The 16,392-nt window shown below is 38.5% G+C and overlaps 1 pseudogene across 1 annotated transcript; it reads left to right on the forward strand.

The window, feature by feature from the left end:
- The first annotated feature begins 1,490 nt into the window (after positions 1 to 1,490).
- LOC145018064 (protein BYPASS1-LIKE pseudogene) lies at positions 1,491 to 3,286 on the forward strand (annotated as a pseudogene). The gene is made up of 2 exons (XR_013666811.1): positions 1,491 to 1,635; positions 1,937 to 3,286. The product of XR_013666811.1 is annotated as a protein BYPASS1-LIKE pseudogene (transcript).
- The last annotated feature ends 13,106 nt before the right edge of the window (positions 3,287 to 16,392 follow it).

The following is a 16,392-nucleotide window of genomic DNA, read 5'->3' on the forward strand; positions in this document are numbered from 1 at the left end:
AATGTTTACTCATCTCTATCAAGCAACTTAAAACTTGATGTACAAGGTGTACATGATTTTCCAATAAAGACATTTGTGATGTACTTGTTACAACCTTGAGGGGATTTTAGGAGTTTAGGTTACCTTATTGGCCTTTCTATGAGGCGGATTGAGTTCTCATACTTCCGGACTTTATATTAGAAGTTTATGAACACTAATTAAAGGGGCCTTGGCGAAAAAAAAAATCATTTTTTTCATGACTAGATCCCTTATCTTATTGAAACACTTAAAAGCTACTCACATTCAAGTTTTGACTAATAACTTATCATAGAGGTTATCTTTTAAGACTTATATTCTCATAGTGTTTTTGACATAATTTTGAAAAGGTACATAGTTTTCAAACGTTTCATTAAGTTAAAGAAACTTGATATGGAATATTTAACAAAATACTAGATTGGTAGAATGAGAACCGCTAAACTACCAAAATACTTGCATAGTTGAATGAGAACTTTAATTACCAATATACTAGCCCTGTAGAGTGGGAACATTGTATTGGAACACTTTAAAATTTGAGAAATAACCGGTTGTCGACATAATTTTGAAAAAGTACATAGTTTCCAGTTTATAAACTTATACACAATATGAAGAGAGTAAACGTACATAAGGTTTTTTCAACAAAAGGCATTCTTCTAATAATATAATTGTTATCGTTTATAAGGTTATCCAGTTTCTTTAAGAAAATATACTCCCGTATATTAATTTGTTGAGATTTTTGAAAAGTATACCAAAGAAATAACCTATTTGTGAAGCTAGTAGACCAGATCGATAATATATTTCAGTTACCAAAAAATTCCACACCAACATATTTTCAAGTGATGTGTAGAATTATCCACATGATTATTATTAGAGAAAATTTCATAAAAACCACTGTATTTTGTATTTTGTATTTTTTTTTTCTTTTTCGGTTTTACCATTAAAATGATTTTTTTTTTCCCAATGGGAGTTTATTTTTCATGAAAACCACTACATAAAATATTGAATTCTTTATAAACCACTGCAATTTGGAATTTGTTCGTTGAACCACTCAAAAATTTTATTTTTATGATCTACACAATGAAACTTGGACTTTTTTTTTCCTAAAAAAATCATACTTGATATTGTTCTGATTGGTGTTTGCTAATCAGTACCAAAAAAAAATCAAAAACACTTACAATGATTATTATAGAAAAACAAACTTTTAATGAATATATCGAAAATAAAACAAACCTTCATGCTTAAATCGGAAAAAAAAAAATATCTCATTTTAACAGGAAAAAAAATCAAACTATAATAGTTACTATTTATTTATTTTATTCTGACATCTACAAATATGATTTATTAAATATAAAGTAATACAGGTTACTATTTATAAATAAAATAATAAAAATATGACGAGATGTATTTTGTTATTTTAACACTGGGATAGAAACTTATTTTATTATTTATTAATTTTATTCTGTCATCTACAAAAACATCCTTCTTTCATACTCTCGGGATTTATGTTTTTAAAGCTTCAAGAAAAAGGCGTAAGGGGCTTTGGCAGCTCCTTCGCTACGCTTCCTTCCATAAATCCAACTTTCACATTCTTTGCTTCACAATTCATCTTCCAATCCGAAGGTAATCTTCACTTTTCTTTAATCGAATCCCTTCTTCATCTTCCGGATCGTTTCATATTTGTGTGTTTATGAACCCACCGATCAAAAAAATCTGTTTTTCTAGTAGTTATTAACTTGTTTTCTGAAATCGTTCTATACGGATTGTTAATACACAAGAGAAGTTATGAATCTGTTGTTAAACATGCTTTGAATTGTATGCAAGTAGTGCGTGATCGTGTGACTGAGTTTTTGGTTTCTGAAGTTTTGAGAATTATTTAGCTAGGGTTTTGCATGATACCTTTGTTTTGATTGTGTAATTTCAGGGAGAATTGAGTTATCTGCAGTTGCTACCTTTTTCTTCATGGCTATTATCAGTCGATAGAATCGATTTTGCCAGAGGTTTTGGGGGAGGATTTAGCGATATATTATTAGCTGAAATGCCGTCTACAAGCAGTTCCAGTATGTCGTTTGGGGGATTCCGATCAATTTTAGGATTTGGAAACGATCATAATCAAGTTCATATGGAGGAGGAGAAGAACGATTCTAAATCTCCACTGGATCGTGAACTTGAAAGGTTCCAAGAACAAGTATTCACTCAATTCCATGCACTTTCATCTTCTTCTCCCGATGAATTTCTCTCCATTTTTTGGATATCCAAGCTACTAGACGCATTCATTGTTTGTCAAGAAGATTTCAAGGTCATTCTCTTGAACAATTCTGAAAATTTCTCTAAACCTCCATTAGATAAACTCCTTACAGAGTTCTTCGACAGAAGCATCAAAGCTCTTGACATATGTAACGCTGTTCGTGATGGAATTGAGAAAGTACGCCTTTGGGGTAAACACTTAGCCATTGTTTCCAGTGCTTTTGATTCAAAACAGAGAAACATGATAGGTGAAGGCCAGTTTAGGCGTGCAAGAAAATCATTAACTGATCTAGCCATTGTTATGCTTGATGATCATAAAGAATCTGGATCTGTGTTTTCACATAGAAACAGATCTTTTGGGCGTCCAAACAAAGGTAAAGATCTGAATCAACGTAAGCATGGACACTCAAGGTCTCTCTCATGGAGTGTTCCTAACTCATGGTCAGCAACTAAACAGCTTCAATCAATGTCCAACAGCTTGACTCCATTTCCACCTCGAGGAAATGAAAATGGTGGAAATTCCAGTCTTCAAAACTGTGTTTTCACCATGGGATTTGTTCTCATGTTTGTGTTATGGACTGTAGTTGCTGCAATCCCATGTCAAGATCGTGGTCTTTTCAATTTCTCAATTCCAAGACAATTCTCATGGGGGACTCCATTGTTCTTCCTTCAAGCTCGGATTTTAGATGAATCAAAGAAACGTGAACGTAAGAACAGCCCTGGGCTTTTAACAGAGATTCAACAAATGGAGAAGTCAATCAACTTCATCTCAGATTTAATTGATTCTGTTCATCAGTTTCCATTGACAGAAGAACAACAGAAAGAAGTGAAAGATGGAGTTGAAGAGTTATCTTTGGTTTGTAGCTTGTGTAAGAATGGATTAGATACATTGGATTGTAAATTGAGGGAAGTTTTCAGGAAGATTATGTATTGTAGGACTGAAGCCCTTGGAACGTTCACCACTACATAATCTTCAAGATCAAAATGTTGAAAACAACAAAAAAAAATGAAGGTGATATTTGTAATTTACTAGTAACTTTTTTTTTTTTTTTTTTTTTTTTTTTTTTTTTTTTTTTTTAATGTAAGAACTTGCTATCTCTCTTTATTAATGTGATTTGTTGAATATGCATATAGACATAGATATATACAATCTTGCAAAGTTAAGAACTAGTTATTATGCTTGACTCTATAAATTATAAAATACTCTTTTCAATTATTGATAAAAAAAATAGAGTAAATAACATTTTTGATCCCCCAAGTATAGCTTAGTTTTTCAATTTTGTCCCCAAAAAGTTCTCTTGCATTTTTGTATTTTTTTGTAATTATATATATTTAGGACTAAAATTGCAAAAATTAGCTATCTTAGGGACCCAAAATAGTCATCCTATTTAGAACAAGGACTAAAAGCGTTACAAGAACTTCCAATAAGGACCAAAATTGCAAATGAAATTTTTTTGTGACCAAAATTGCAAAAATCAGCTACAATATCTTAGGAGAATCGTGTTTGATGAAAACCAATTTCATCAACAATCTATTAATTTAACATATGATAATATAAAAATAAAGAAAATGTCGGGGGTAGATATTGACATATTATAATTTAAGAAAGTCAATTATTTGAAATGGGAACAAGTTGAGATATGAATTATGATTTATTGATTTATGACATGAATGACATGTATATGTTAATAGGTATATAGACAATGATATATTTTGATGGTCCCCCTCTCCTATAAATAGCTTCCATTGCTGGAAATATGGTGGTTTTAGTGGACAATGGACATGCAACAGGCTGTATATAGTTTGGAGGTCAACAATGTTTGGCAATTGGTATCCATCAATTTCATCTTATTAATATTAACTTGTGTTTGTTATATGGGATTGAACTGAACTGAAAAGGATAAGACATTTGATTTATTAAGTCGATTCGAATTATTAAGTGCTTTTTGTTTGTTAAATGGACATACTAAACTAAATGAGACTGAATAGAATAACAAGGCAATATTGTCTTCCGCACAAACAAAATGTATTGAGTTATTGTCCCATATTTTTTGTGATAGAAAAAAGTTAATTTTTGTACCATTCACATTGGAATAATTTTTTTTTTTTTTTTGAATATTTACAATGACTGATAAAAGAATAATCATGTCTTTTGCACAATCAAAAGATAAAGAGTTATAGTCTCATATATTTTTTTGATAAAAAGAAAGTTACTTTTTTGTTCCATTTACATTGGTATTAATTTTTATTAGGTGAAACTATTTTACTTTTTACTATGTAGATGGATTTGGGAAAAATGGTCTCTGGAGTAAACCTTTATTTCACAAGTGGTCTATGTAGTATACTAGTATACATTTCACAACCTTTTAGTCCTGGTATTAAAGTGAGTTTTTGATTTATTCCTTTTTTTTCTTATTTTATTAATCTTTTAATTGATTTATAATTCCCTAATCTTTTGTAAAGCATGCTTTGTAGGTTTAGATCTCAAAAGCTCACGTGGATTTTGTTTGTGACGTACTTTTTACTTTTTGGTTTGGGGAAAATTTCTATCGGAAGAAACATATTTTTAAATCAAATTTTATTTTAAGAACGTATTTTTATAATCAATGTTTATGGGTCTAAGTGGTGGTTTTTATTTTTAATACAAAACTATAAAAAGTATGTATATTTTTCCGGTTTTGGTTTAAATTCTGATTTTATTAATTTTAATATTTTTTTTTTTTGGATTGATGGTTATTTTGAAACAGTTTGATCCTATGAATACCAAGATGACTCTAATATTCTTGAGTTATTTATTTTTCTATTATATATATATATATATATATATATATACATATATATATATATATATATATATATATATATATATATAGCTAGATTATAATGTGGATGAACAATTATTGTATGGACGTGTGGATAATATTATTTTATGAGAAATACTAAGAGAATATGTTTTTTTAGTAATGTGAATACGTTTAATCTCATAGAACTATTGTCATTTTAATGGATTTTCACTAATTCTAATTTATTTTTGTTCTCTTGCATCGTTTTTCACTTATTTTCATTATTACAGAATACGACTCAATAAACATCCTGATAACATTCTGTCAGAATGAGAATAATTATATATATATATATATATATATATATATATATATATATATATATATATATATATATATATATATATATATATATATAATAACTTTATAGAAGAGTTAATTAGTGAAAATGCATAATAATTACAATAATTATATAAGATTGAACGTATTCATATGTAACATCCCAAAATTCAAGCCCGAAAATTTCATTTTTAAATTAACAATTCCATAAACATTGTTACCAAAATATTTTCAAATAAACAACACGTCACAAAATCATATTCTTGTGTCCCAAACCATAACGTCAAAAGTAATAAAAATCAGAGCACAGTCCCAAAAACTCCTTGCGGAAAACCATGTGTGTGTGTGATGCACTGCTACACTGCCGGCTCCTTCCCCTTCGACGAAGAGGTACCTGAAATCAAAACCAAAATTGTAAGCACAAAGCTTAGCGAGTTCCCCCATCATACCACATATCATACAATATCATCATATCTTTCAACCGGTAACCTTCATCAGTATCTTTCAACCGGTAACCTTCATCGGTATCTTTCAACCGGTAATCAACATCGGTATCTTTCAACCGATATTCGTCATCGGTATCTTTCAACTGACAACTGGGGACTATTTCACCCCTACCACTAGCATACAATCAACATATATAAACATACAGTTAGGAATATCCGGGTACTGACCTACCCTTGGGTCATACGGACCATTGTTAGGGAAACTAATCCCTACTATACACATAACATATCATCTAGATAAATCTCATAACCAACACATAACTAGACCTAGATAATTATCACAAAGACCATTATATTATAAATACCCCTTTTTGGTGGGCCGACATTGTGGCCTTAGACCCACCCTACTGGAAGGTAACTCACCTCAATGTCGTGTAGTATTTGAAGTATCCTCGACGCACAAGTCGACTCCCTTCGATTCCTCAATCCCTACACGACAACCTTCAAGTCAACACACAACAAGTACAACCCTAAACAGGGTCAATCCAAGTCTAGTCAAAGTCAACTTCAAGTTGACTCGACTCGCCGAGTTGGGCCGTCAACCCGCCAAGTCCCTCACCCTTTACTCGTCCTCATCCATGACCCGACTCGTCGAGTTGGGCCGTCAACTCGATGAGTTCCTCTTTCATATGAACATCGCATGAAACTCATCCGACTCACCGAGTTGATGAAAACTCGTCGAGTTCACCTCCATCTGATGAACAATTTCTGTCCTTGACTCGCCGAGTTGATAAACAACTCGTCGAGTTCATCTTCATTCTTAAGAAGATTGCCTTAGACTCGCCGAGTCTGTTCTAGCACTCGTCGAGTCCCATGAACTTCATGTCTAAAATCACATCCAATGGATTGTGTAACTCTTTCTGTCCGGATACAACCCTTCTAACACTCAACTGGGTTCCTTTGACCCTCAACATATATGGGGCTTAAAGCCTTGGAATTGTCGATTCCAAGAACGGACTCGCCGAGTCGGTCATGTCTACACTCTAAATTCTCGATTTCTGATGTACAACCTTTGATCAAAAGATAGATCCAAGCTTCTATAATAAATTTAGCACGTAAAGTTACAAACTTTACATGCTTGCATGAGACATTGAGCTCAAAAAGACATAAAACAAGCTCTTAAGGTGCATGGGACCTTTCATGGGTGCAAAAGCAACCCAAATATGCCTAGTGACTCCTTTAATGATGTGATTCAGAAGCTTTAATCCCTAACCATGTTTGCAAACATGGTTGGCCACCAAAAATGGCTAATAAAAGCCCTAAATCTCCCCAAATAGGGATCTAACAAATGAATGAGCAAGGTTAGAGCTTTTTACCTTCAATGAGCTATAAAAGATGCACAAACTCGGGCCTCCTTGGTCTCTAATTGCTTCCTCAAGATTTTCTCCTTCCTTCTTAAGACTACAAGCACCAAAATCCACCAACAAGGCTTAGATTGCTTCAATAACGGCTAGGGTTTCAATAAGAGGTGTTTTGGGAGCATAAGGGACGTTTTGGTCAACATAACATTGTTTAAATAGGGTACAAACCCTTGGATTAGGGTTTTTGTCCAGATAGCATCTACTTGTCGAGTTTGGGACCCGACTCGTCGAGTCCACGGCTTAAATCCCGCGTCCCATCCCACTTCTACTCGACGAGTTGGTCCTTCAACTCGCCGAGTCCAAGGCCAAAAATGCAAAATACATAGATAAAAATAAAAGAAATGCGTACCAAGAACCAGGTGCTACAAATCTACCCCCCTTATTTTAGACTTCGTACTCGAAGTCTGTTGCTCGTTCCTGAAACAAATCTGTGTAGTGCTCCATCATCTCGTCCACCGGCTCCCAATTCCATTCCGAGCCCTTCCGGTGCTACCATTGCACCTTCACGAGTTCCACTCTCTTGTTCCTCATATCCTTCGACTTCCGATTGAGGATCGCCACAGGTCGCTCAATGTAGTTCAGGCTGCCATCAACCTGAAAGTCCTCCAAGGGCACCACTGCCGAGTCGTCCACCAGGTACTTTCACAACTGGGAAACATGGAAAGTGTTGTGGATCTGACTAAGTTCGGCTGATAGATCCAGCCTATACGCCACCTTGCCCACCCAGGCTATAACCCTAAACGGTCCAATGTACCTGGGTCCCAACTTGCCCCGTTTCCTGAATCGAATAACGCCCTTCCATGGCGACACCTTCAGGAGAACCGCATCCCCGACCTGGAATTCCAGGTCTGATCGGCGCTTATCGACATAACTTTTCTGCCAACTCTAAGCAGTCTGAAGCCTGCTCCGGACCTACTGAATCCTCTCTATCATCTTGAGCACTACTTCGGTGCTCCTCATTACCCTCTGGCCAATCTCGCCCCAACATATTGGGGTCCTGCACTTCCTCCCGTACAACATCTCGAAGGGAGGACGATCGATACTCGCGTGATAGCTATTATTATAGGAGAACTCCGCCAAAGGGAGGTAGGTATCCCAACTACCTCCAAAATCTAACACGCATGCTAGCAGCATATCCTCCAGAGTCTGGATGGTCCACTTACTCTGACTATCCGTCTGAGGGTGAAAGGCGGTGCTAAAATGAAGACGAGTACCCAGCTCATCGTGAAACTTCTTCCAAAACCTGGAAGTGAACCGCATATCTCTGTCTGAAATCACCGACACTGACACCCCGTGTCGTACCACCACCTCCATGATATATAGATGCCGGCCAGCTTCTCGGCCGAGATGCTCTCCTGAATCGGAATAAAATTAGCGCTCTTGGTCAATCGATCGACGATGACCCAAATCGAATCCACCCCTCGTGCAGTCCTGTGTTGCTTTGTGATAAAATCCATCGTAATGTCCTCCCATTTCTACAACAGAATGTCCAACAGCTGCATCTTGCCATGTGGCCTCTGGTGCTCGGCCTTGACCTTCCTATAGGTCAAGCAACGCTCCACGTACCATGCTACATCTCGTTTCATGCAGGTCCACCAATAGTCCATGCGAAGATCCGTATACATCTTCGTCGCCCTGGGATGAATGGATAATCGAGATTTGTGCGCCTCCTCCATTAGAACCTGGTACACACCCCCGTGGTACGACACCCACACCCTATGGTGTAGTGTCAATAACCATCGGTTGTCATAGTCGAAGGAGGAAACCTGCCCCATAATCCGCTCGCTCTTCCGATGTTCTTCTTTCATGGCCTCCTACGGGGCCTCCCGAATCCGCTCCAAAAGCGGATTCACCACTGTCATCCTCAGACAGATATCCCTGATCGGTGCTGCCTTGCGGCTAAGCGCGTCGGCCACCACATTGGCCTTTACCGGATGGTAAAGGATCTCGCAATCGTAATCCTATACCACATCAGGCCACCGACGCTGCCTCATATTCAGATTTGGCTGGTCTATGGGATACCTCAGGCTCTTGTGGTCCGTGTAAATCGTATAACAAACTCCATAGAGGTAATGATGCCAAATCTTGAGGGTGAACACAATGGCCCCCAGCTCCAAATCATGCGTTGGGTAATTTGCCTCATGAGGCTTCAGCTGCCTCGAAGCATAAGCAATGACATGCCCTCTCTGCATCAATACTGCGCCCAAACCCTAGATGGACACATCACAGTACACGACGAAATCCTCTATGGCCTTTGGTAGGGCTAAGATTGGCGCCTCGCACAATCTCTGTCTCAATGTCTCGAATGCAGCCTGTTGCTCAGGCCCCCAACGAAAGACCACAACCTTCCTTGTTAACCTGGTCAGGGGTACGACTATCTTGGAGAAATCCTGGATGAATCTCTGATAGTAGCCGACTAATTCTAGGAAACTCAGAATCTCAGATGGAGACCTCGGAACCTCCCATATCATCACTACCTCCACTTTGGCCGGATCTACTGAAATCTCGTTTTGGTTGACAAGGTGCCTAAGAAACTGCACCTCGCGCAACCAGAACTCACACTTACAGAACTTAGCATACAAGTTCTCCCTTCTCAATGTCTCCAGAACCTCTCGTAGATGCTCCTCATGCTCCTCATGCGTCTTGGAATGGACCAAGATGTCATCGATGAAAACTATCATGGATCGATCCAACATCGGTCTGCACACGCGGTTCATGAGATCCATGAATGTAGTGGGAGCATTGGTGAGCCCGAAAGGCATCACCACGAACTCATAGTGGCCATAGCGTGTCCGGAACACCGTCTTCTGTACATCGTCCTCTCCGACGCTCATCTGATGATATCCTGAGCGCAGATCAATCTTGGAGAAGCAAGATGCTCCCTATAGCTAGTCAAAGAGGTCATCAATCCTCGGGAGTGGGTAATGGTTCTTCACCGTTACCTTATTCAGCTCCTGATAATCTATACACATTCGATGCGACCCGTCCTTCTTCTTCACAAACAAAATCAAGGCTCCCCAGGGTGAACTGCTAATGAATCCCTTGTCTAACAGCTCTTGCAGCCGTGTAGACAACTCCTGCATCTCAGGAGGAGCTAACCGATACGGTGCCTTGGCTATCGGAGCCACACCAGGGACTAGGTCGATTCTGAATTCCACCTGCCTCTCGGGAGGTACCCCGGGCAACTCCTCGCGGAATACATCCTCAAACTCCCGTACTACGGGCACATCGCCCACCGTCGCCCTACTCGTCCTCCCGGGTATCCATAACATAGGCGACATAACCTGCGCAACCCTGCTGAAGGTAGCGCCTAGCCCTCACTGCTGAACATAAAGCTGGTCCTCGTTGTGGCCTTTCGCCCTAAACCACCAGTTCTCCCCTATTAGGGGTCCTAATCTGCACTGACTGCTACGTGCAGTCGATCACTGCCCCATTGGGGCTCAGGCAGTCCATACCAATAATGACCTGGTTCCCCCGAAAAGGTATGGGAACCAAGTCCACCAGGTAACGTTCCTCGAACAGCCTCAAAACACAATCCCGGTAGACCTCTGACGCTCGTACCGATCGGTCGTCTGCAATATCGACCTCTAGAGGGCAATCCAACATGTGTGATGACTCCGGAAATTTCTTGCTAAGCGCAAGAGAGACAAATGATCGAGTGGCACCCGAATCAAACAACACATGAACTGGGATACCATTCACATGGAACGATCCTAAGCAAGGCACAAAATATATCAAAATCACAGCGACATAATATAAAAGCATAAAATAAGAAATCATACCCGTCACCACATCAGGTGCAGTGTGTGCCTCCACGGCTGTCAGCTGAAATGCTCGGCTCCGAACCAATGGAGCCTCCAACTTGGCCTTCCGGCCATCCACAACCCGTGCTATCGCTGGAGTCGGCACCACTGCCGACGCCACTGTTGCTACTGTGAATCTAGGGAAATTGGCCTTTTTATGGACCTTTTAATTGCAATGAAAGCAAATCAGGTCAGATATCTGAATCGCAGGAGTAGGGGCAGTATAATCTCTACCAAAATGTCCAACCTTCTCGCACTTATAGCAACCTGAACCCAGCCCAGTGCGACAAGCTCCCTCGTGTGACCGACTGCATTTCCCACAGCGGTCCCACCCTGACTGGCCTTTTGGCCTACCATTGTATCCCTTAGGCTTCTTCCCCGAAGGCCCCATTGTCAGCCCCTCCGTTGCCTTCCTCTTTTGGATGTGCTCCAGATCAATCTCCCTTTCCCTAGCCCTGGCAATCATGGAATACATGGTAGGGCAAGATGAGAAACTGACATGCTCTCGGATGTCAGCTCGTAGCATGTCATGGTAGCGGGTCCTCTTCATGTCCTTATCACCCGCATACTGGGGCACCAACAATGCCCTCTCCTGGAACTTGGCGGTGATCTCCACCACAGTCTCCGTAGTTTGTCTCATATCTAAGAACTCCCTGGCTAGCTGCTAAATCTCCACAACTGGTGCAAACTCCGCCCTAAATCTGGTCACAAAGTATGACCAAGTCATAGCCTCAACAGCCGAGGCTCCCATAGAGTCACCAACCGACTCCCACCAATCTCTGGCCCTATCTCTCAAACACCCTGCAGCGAAACGGACGTTCGACCCTTCCGGGCAGAAGCTCGTCAGCTGCGCAAACTCGATGTCTGCGATCCATCTCCTAGCAGCAATGGGGTCCTTCACCCCATGCAAAACTGGCGCACCACTCCCTCCGAAGTCCTTAAAGGACAGTGTGTATGGCCCTGACTAGCTGGTCGCCATGTCACTCCTGAACGCCCTGAGGCGATCCTCCATCAGCTCAATGACCCCTTCCTTGATTGACCTGAAGATAACCGACATCGGATCAAGGATACCCCTCGTGATCTCGGACGCGATGAACTCGCATAACCCATCATCCACATGCTCGGATCATGCGCTCGAGCCCGATCCTGACCCGGATCCTGAACCTCCTGCTCCATGTCGCGTGGCCACCATTCTGAAAATAAACATTCGATTTTCAGGGTCACATATACCTTTTAGAGGTCTCACACACTTTCCAAGTTTCCAGGTTCCATCTAGGCTCTCCTTGATTCAAGTACCGGTCCTCTTCTTTCAGTAATATGGGACCATACTACCTTCTACATCTACCCGTTCTTTCCTCAAGGATTGCTTCGACTTTGCCAAGTACCTTTTTCTGATACCCTTTCCACTGACCTCATCCTAGGCTTTCCTAGGGCACTCTCCGGCCTACTCTCCGCCATCAGCTGCACTAGGAGTCCCCACCACCCCCTAACTAGCTTGCGGATACTGTTACATATCCGCTCCTTAGTTAGTTAGATCTGGCCCGAACCCCCATAGCACAAAGCAAGCAACATTCGTGCATTGAGTAACCAAACCAGGCGTAGCCTGTTGGATTAGTTTCTAAGCCAGTAACCATAATTGGTAAATACTTGACCCGATTGTGCATGGTCCTTTTGGGTTGCCTTCACGAAAGCAACTTGACTGGAGAAATAATAGAGAAAGAGGTTATTATGATTTATTAATATGTTATAAGAATAATATATTAAAGTAGAAATCATGTTTGTTTAATTAATATTGGTCAATAATTAATTAAGAATTAATTTTGTGATCAAGTGTAATTAATTAAACTAGAGGGGCTGAATTGTAATTATATGATCGTTGCAAAATAGGGTAAGGATTATCCTAGAATATGGGTGGATGAAATCTAAAGGATATGTATCCTTGAAATTGTCCAAAGATATGGGCTTTCAAGGATTATCTTATTATTGCTTGGTGGGCAAGCAACTAGATAAGGATAAGGACTGAAACCCTATCTCTACACCTATATAAACACCCCTTTGGCTCATGATTTCGTCCATACCTTCCCAAGGATTATTAGGGACGAATTTTTATACCTCTCCCCTCTCTCTATAGCCTCTCCATTTGCTCTTGGTGTTTGTGAGCCATTAGAGGCACTACACTTGTGGTGCTTGCTTTCAAGACTTAGGGTTTGAAGATTCACGTTGTTATTACAATATAACAACAAGAGGTATGTAATCTAACCTTCTTGGTTAATTTCGAAATTAGCAATCATCATTAGGGTTTTATTATGTGTTCATAATGTTGTGTATCTAATAGTGAAGACATAGATCCAAATCTAGGGTTGCATGCACACATAGGATTGTTTGTATTAAACCCATCAGTGGTATCAGAGCCATTGGTTATTTTTTTTCAATTAGTTTATTCAATTGTATGAACTTGACATATTAGGGTTTGTTGCCAATAAACCCTAGGATGCTATAATTTTCGAGATTAGGGTTTACAAACCCTAATTTGCAAGAGTTTGAATAAGATCTTCAAATCCTTTCCTTATAACCTTAAATTTCGAAATCTAGGGTTTGTCTTAATCCCTTGATTTTCGAAATTAGCCTCCTCCCCAAGCTAAGATCCTAAATTTTAGGGATTTGGATTATCCCATATCTTGTAATTATCCTCTAATTGTTATATATGGTAATTATAGATTTTGCATTATCCTAACCATAATTTCGAAATCTAGAGAGATAATTAAGGGATTAGGATATCTTAAATGTATAAATGGTAATTATCCTCATGATTTAGATAATCCCTTATGATTTAATAATTAAATTAATAATCTAATTCAAGATAATTATTAAATCAAGAGTTTTAATATTTAAAATTTTAATTTACATGTCATAAATTCGAAAAAATTTTAAGAGAAATTAAAACTAAATTGTTTTGAAAAGTTTCAAAACTTGCCCTCAAGTTTTGGAATTTAAATTTTGATTAAAAGTTTAATTTTGATGCATATTTAAATTCTAAACCCTAATGTTTTTGAAATGTTTCAAAACTTGCCCTCAAGTTTTGGAATTTAAAAGTTGATTAAAAGTTTAATTCAGGAATGTTAAATTCTAAAACCCTAGTATTGTTTTGAAAAGTTCAAATCACACCCTTATGGTTTTATTAATTAATTAAGGTGTATAATTAAAAGAAGTTTAATAAATCCATAAAAGTTTTGGTTTACAATTAAAAGTATAATTGTTATATTTGACCACCTAACATTTTAAAAGTGTAAAATACACCCTATACTATATATAACATTAAAAGTCTAACATTATATATATGTATGAGTAAAAGTCAGTCTTACCGTTAGTAGGCCTCATTCACGAAGCTGGTCTATAAGGGGTGTTTAAGGAAATTGCCTATAAAATGGCGATTGAATGGGTATCCACTCTTACCCACCGCACTCTTGACTAGTGGAGGGTCGTTAGCCGAACGGGTAGGATAGGACAAAACTTTCCATTATAAGTATAATGAAGTACAAAAGTAACTAAATGTTTTACAAATTCCCAGTCTTAGTTACTTAGGCAAAAGTGAATTGATGCAATTCCATGAAATTACACTTTGTGCCCTTGCGAAGACGTTAGTGGAGCGTGTGTGGTTTACCGGCACACTAAATGGTTCTAAGCAAAGGTAGCAAAGGGTGACTCAATGTTTGTCATAGTTCGGTGGAGCGTGTGTGGTTTACCGGCACATCAAATAGGTGACTGTAACATGTGAGGGCACCATGTAAGTTTGCATGGTTATTCACACCCGCTTTGTGATCCTCGGCATCCCAGTCACAAACAAGAGGGGCATATCGAGATTTAAACATGCCATTGAAAGTTCAATGAATCTCAAAGGATCTAGGAGTTTTCATAGATTTAAAACTTAAATTTCTTTTTCATTTTTCGTGGTGGAAATTAGTGAATCGTCATTCACTTACCTTCAAATATTCTTCAATTGGGGTTACGGCATCCCTCTCCCGAGTTGTGGAATATTGTGTTGGGTCCTAGCCTTAGTATTTCATTTGGGTGATTTACTAAGGACTCAATCAATCAACTAACTTGAATTTGTTTCTCCCGTTTTGTAGATGTCAAAGTTCGACAACTATGGTCTTCCCAAATCCCGTGGAACAAACATTCCACATGAAGATGGTATTCGATATGGGCATATTTAGTTATAAAATTCATGCATTATCTTAATACTTTATGTTGATTTTATCTCATTTAATGAGCAAAAGGTGCTTAATTAGTTTAGAATTTCATGTTTCAGCAATACTGACATGCTCGGAAGGAAAAGGAAGCGGAACTAGCGATTGGAAGCTTGGATCTTGGATTTTGAAGAAAGAATGACGTTGCTGGACAGCTTGACCCATCGTCAGTGTTTTCGCCATATCTCATAAACCGTAACTCCGATTGACGAGATTCAAAATGTTCTGAAAAGTAGACACAATTTCGGACGATTTTCGTGTTTTGAGAAAATGCCGATTCGAAACGTACTCGGCGAGTAGGGTCGATTACTCGGCGAGTTGCATCGAACTTTCACGATTCTGGACGCGTTGACTTGCCATACACGGGTTTTAAGTGACGTACTCGCCGAGTAGGTCACTGGACTCGCCGAGTAGCCTCCTTTTTGTGAAAATCTATATAAAGGGACTTTCAGATCGATATCATAGCATGGAGAGAAACCCTAGGAGGCTGAAAAACGATTGGAAGTGCTGCTAGGTTGTGAGGAACTGAAGAATCAACCTTACATTCAATTGTGAAGAGAATCAAGAAAATTTTGGTTTATTCTTAGTAAATTTTTGATTTGAATCATGTTTACATACTTTGATTTCGTTTTTGAGTTTATGTTTACTATAATCATGAGCTAAAAACTCATAACTTCTGTTTAGGTAGATGAATTTGTGAACATGGATTGATTATTTGATTAGGATTAATTTTAATTGGTGATTATGTTTTATTAAGCTTGTTAAAGAACCTTATGTGTTAATAATAACTATTCTTCTGTTAATAAATTAGTAATTAAGTTGTATAAACATCTCTTAGTTGCTAATTTCATATGATTTACGTGACCACATAGTTGTATGTCTAGGAATAACGAATGTGAAACTAGAATTAACTTGAAGATAGGTAAGTTAATGTGTGAGATTGTGTGATACACCATCAACAAGAGGTTAATTGAATTACCAATTTGATTAACTATTACAAGTCTTATTTAACCCGAATCAATAACTAGGAAATCCGTTGATTTAGACAACTGGCCACTGCTTGAGTTAATTTGTTTCCTAAGGATTAGTAATAG

Source organism: Lactuca saligna, chromosome 9 (assembly GCF_052625555.1).
Source record: "Lactuca saligna cultivar CGN05327 chromosome 9, ASM5262555v1, whole genome shotgun sequence".
Taxonomy (NCBI): Eukaryota; Viridiplantae; Streptophyta; class Magnoliopsida; order Asterales; family Asteraceae; genus Lactuca; species Lactuca saligna.